This window comes from Poeciliopsis prolifica, unplaced genomic scaffold, assembly GCF_027474105.1.
Source record: "Poeciliopsis prolifica strain line A6 unplaced genomic scaffold, Auburn_PproV2 SCAFFOLD021, whole genome shotgun sequence".
NCBI lineage: Eukaryota > Metazoa > Chordata > Actinopteri > Cyprinodontiformes > Poeciliidae > Poeciliopsis > Poeciliopsis prolifica.
The window spans coordinates 9,215,815-9,220,999 of NW_026562396.1; positions in this window are offsets into that span (position 1 = coordinate 9,215,815).

A 5,185-nucleotide genomic window follows, 5' to 3' on the forward strand; every position below is an offset into this window, starting at 1 on the left:
ATATTACTGCAGTGTTCTAATCTCATACAGAAAAATACTGTAGATCCATTAATTGGGCTGTCAACGCTTTCCAGAAACCCTTTGTGTCTTTGCGTCAGCCCAAGGCCTTTCCCCCGGGTCTCTCTAATATCTTTGTGCTTCTAATTGGTGCTGATCAGAACTGAAGGCAGCTGGCCAGTGTCTCCAGAACAACTTCACATCCTTGCCGTTCACATCCTTTGCTCATATAAATCTAATTTTGAGTTATTCCATGCATTGACTTCCTTTATTTGTCATGGTTCTGGAGCCAAGTCAAAACATTGTGGGGGCTCGTCCAGGATTTGAACTCTGGACCTCAGGAGTCCAGTTATAAGTTGGAAAGACCACATGACCATCGCAGTTGATCAACGCTCCAGATGTACTGGGTGAGTGTGACTGCTGGAGTTTCAACAGAAAACAGTAACTTTCTTGCTGCGATGCCACAGTGAGCACCATCTTATAGTCTGGTTAGCTCCAGTAGCACCTGCCAGTGAGTAACATTAGAATCCCAACATTAAAATATGTTTGGAATCTTTGAAGAGCACAAATTTATACTAAAGTGGAATATTTGATTGGCTACATAAAGGATCTATTACGGAAAATTTACATTTTGCTCATTTTTGTCCATCTGTTTTGGGTCTCTATTGCTTTTAGATAATAATAAAATAATAATAAATGATAATAATAAAATCATGAGGTTCCAACTGCCCACACAGTGCTGAAAAAATAAAACAAATGCATAAATCAAAGTCGCGACAATTTTGGATTCTGAAAGGGAGTTGAGGATAGTTGTTTGAAAAGGTTTTGCTGCCATCTGCTGACACAAACCCTCAAACATCAGGATGTGTGCTGACATGGAAGTATTTGACCCATTACTGATTTCTTGTGTGCTTTTGCTTTTTGTCACCCTTACATGCTTCAGGTCATCAAGGATAATGTTAATATCAGACATAAATTAGCAGAGTAAAAGGAATAAGCAGCTTTCAAATTATAGTTTTATTTATTAAAGTAAAAGCCAGTTTGCTTTGCTGGCAGCTACTGACATTACGGATGTGTGAGACCCTCAGTCTGTCTGTCTTTTCTAAAACATAAAAATATATTCTATGGCAAATTGAATTGAAGCACAGCATTATATGTTATCTTCTATAGATCTCTTACAAAAGCAATACTGGTAATGATTACTCTTTCCTGAGTGCAGAATTCAGGCAAACAGAGTCCAGAGTTAGAAATATCTTCCTCTTGTCAAATGAAGGGCGTGGCAGAGTGTACAGGAAACGGTTCCATGATGTAGCAGAAGTAGCTGGAGAGACGACAAAAAAAAACACAAAAAAGCTTCATTAAGTGGAGCCTTCAACCATTCAAAGATAATAGCACCCAGTCTGGCATCTATAAAGCAGACATTTTATAGCAGGAGATGAAAACGCCACCATCCCCCTACCCTCATTTTCACACCCCTGCTGGGCTTTAGGATCTGAACACCTGTTTCACCGAGGAGCTGCAAACAGACATGTTCCACTGCTTTGTTCACGCAAAACAAACACGCACTGATACAGAGCATTTCTGGGACCTTCTAGGTGTTTATATTTATACACGCAACATTCGACATTGGTACCGATGAATGGAAATTGTTCTTTTTTAAAATTATTTCATTTTCAGTAATGTGAATCCCATGGCCTGTTTTTTTTTTTTTTTAAACCATTTCACTGACATGGGATTAATTTGATGTTTCTGGAAGTTTTTGATTTGGAGTTATCAGAAGTCTACCTGTTTTCAATGCTACTCCACATGATTCTGAACGCGGTTGTATGGAAAATGCTTCAGGGGGAAAAACTGCATTTTGTCCTTTTAAAATTTCTCAAAAATGGGACCAAACTGCATATTGTAAGAAATATGCAGTTTTTATTTTGTCACCTCCGTCACAAAATAAAGAAATATACACTCATTGGTGTCAAACAAATTCTTAAGATCTGGTGTGCAATCTTCTCTATACTAGCATATATTTTTTTTCATCTGATCTTTAATTTCTTTGGTAAATAAAGTGTTTGTTTTTGATAGTTGCTCACCTGCTTCCTGTTTTTAGGCAGATTCCTCATGTTAATTCTATTCAGGTCTGACTCTTGAGATCAGCTGTGGTTAATCTCAATGGCAGTGGTGCCACACCACCAATCTGTCATCAAGAATCAATGATAGATCTTGATGATGCTCATTATTTTTTTTTGGAGAATACAATTTGACACTAAGCCTAATATCAATTCAGGAGACGTCCCGTACTTCTGGTACCAAACAAAAAACACAAAACCCTAAAAAGTACTTTTACATTTCCTTTATTTAAGTAACTCCGGTTAATGAGTGATTCGCCTGAACTTCTGAAATATTTTTAGTGCATCTTCATTCATCTTATTAGTAGCTGTAGAGCATGTTGATCCTTCAGACAATCTATCTATCTATCTATCTATCTATCTATCTATCTATCTATCTATCTATCTATCTATCTATCTATCTATCTATCTATCTATCTATCTATCTATCTATCTATCTATCTATCTATCTATCTATCTATCTATCTATCTATCTATCTATCTATCTATCTATCTATCTATCTATCTATCTATCTATCTATCTATCTATCTATCTATCTATCTATCTATCTATCTATCTATCTATCTATCTATCTATCTATCTATCTATCTATCTATATATACATATATACATACATATCTACATATCTATATATCTATATATCTATATATAGATATATATATATATATAAACATTTCACAGAAAAGCAAACATCCAGTCTTCTGTATTCGGGGAAGCGACGTTACTTATCTTCTTCATCCGCGTTTGATTATTTTTCCTGAGCACAAATGCATCATGACCCTCTTCTTCCCAGTGGACCTTGTGATTAAGAGGCGTCCCAAAATAATGTCCTCAGTGGACTTGCTCTGCATCAGCAGGCACTGCGCTGGAGCCTAAATCGCAGGAACAATTCAGAGAGACGCAATGAGAAATGGACGCCCTGTCTGCTGAGTCCACACTTCACCTGATGGATCGTCCCTCCCTCAGATGCTATTGAATCAGTCCTGATGGGGCATCTTAATTGTTTGAGGATTGTTGGCAGGATTGCTGCACAATGGTGATGATATTTGATCTCGGCACTCATAAAAACGTGATCATTTTAGGTATTTTTTAAAATTAGTTTTACTTTATTATTACTCCATATTTTTATTTCTACTTTTTGACAAACAGTAGGCTGTTCATTTATTTATTTCAAGTGGATTCGTAAAGTTTTTAGATAAAAACAAAAAGTCAACACAATGTAGTTTACACAACCTGCTATCTTTGCACTAAACCAGGCCTATATGTCAACAAAGCATAAAGCTCATATATAGACCTTACTTAAGTTATAAAAGTTATACACCTAAGAGGTATTAGAAAAGGGACAAGAAATTATTTGGTTGTCCAAGGTCAACAGCTGATTCATTGTGTATTTCTTCAATTTGTTGTGATTAGTTGATGCATTTGAAAGCAAAATAATTGCCAGTTGGATATAATCACAGGGTTTCCAATGAGTCAGAGAAAAAAAAAATGAATAAATGTGTGAAGTTTTGAGTGAATAAACACTTCAAAAACTCAAAATCTTACCAAGTATTTTTGGTCCTCCTTCCTGGAGCAACTAGATGAGTTCACTTCAAATAAAACAAAACTAACTTGCAATGAACTTTGCAGCAAGATACTGTAGCTTGTTTTTAAGCCAATAATCATTTAATACTCACAAAAACTAGCTTGTTTCAGTAGCAGGGTATTTCACTTGTAACAAGACTTTTTTTTTCTCACCATGTTGTGAATGAAATAATTTCATGAGTGATAAACGCAGGAGAAGCTCAGTGATTCAGCGTACGAGTCGGTTGGAAGTGAGGGAGCAACAGCACCCCCTTGTGGATGTTGTGAAAAACATGTTGAAAGTGTGCAACAAAAATAAAGAAATGGATAAAAGGGGGGAGGGGGAAGCTTAGCCAATATTCTGTATACTTATACAAACTATTTGATACACAGATTGTCAAAAATAAATAAATAAATAAATAATTTCCCCATCAATTTTGTTTGTGCAATGAAAAGAACTGTAGAGACACATAGATCTACAGATTTCCTGCTTACTGCATTATGAGAGATAATTTTTAAGAATGCATTATGAATGCATGGAAAACCTTTAGTGGCCGGGAAAATCTGCTGGTTCTGATTTTGATGTTGACGTGTTTTTGATAACAAACAGCGGGTGTTTTTTTGTGTTTAAGCCTGTGATTAAAAAAAAAGTTAGGAAAATAAATCATATGACTTACATCCAAGTAGCCCACTAGGGGGCACCAGGTCTTCTTTCTGCATGAAAGCCACAGTCAGCTGGTCCCTCGTTCAGGCATCAATTCATTTCAATTCAGGTTACTTATATAGCACCAATTCATAACACACGTCACGTCAAGGCACTTCACAAAATAAATAAATAAATAAATAACTGACGCCATTGACGACCACTGCAGGGCTGAAGAAATCAAAGTAAGTACCATAATGCTTCCAGAGGTTCTAGGAGCAAACACATGTGAATAATTGAAACAAACATATCGAACACAGAATATCGCAAATCGGAATCGAAGATGGAGACGACGTTTACAACTGCCAATAAAGCAATATAAAGTTACATGACTCAACATTATATTGAGTCGCATAATGCTCGTCACCTTATGTGACTCAAAGATGGCAAACTAATAAAACCCTATTTAAAAAAAGAATTCTGCTGATAGTTACATAAAATGCAACATTAAAGATTGAAATATTATACTGGCCAATAAAAAAAAAATGATAATGATGATAACAATTTTAATGCAGGAATATGGTCTTGGTGAAAAGCATGTTTAATACTTGCTTGATTTTCCAAAAGGCGCTTTTAATCTGAAAAACAAAACAGAAACAAAAACCCCGATGGGAACGTTTGCTGTTTAAAATTGGAGAGCGCAGAGAGACTCTGGCTGCTAATGCAGCATCCCGGATGTAGGGAGGCAACGTCCAGTCATCGTCCGTCCTGGAAGCCGTCATCCATGCACGCGCAGCTACGTAGGCTGACATCCACCGAGAGGACTGGTGAGGAGGAGGAGGAGGAGGAAGAAGAGGAGGA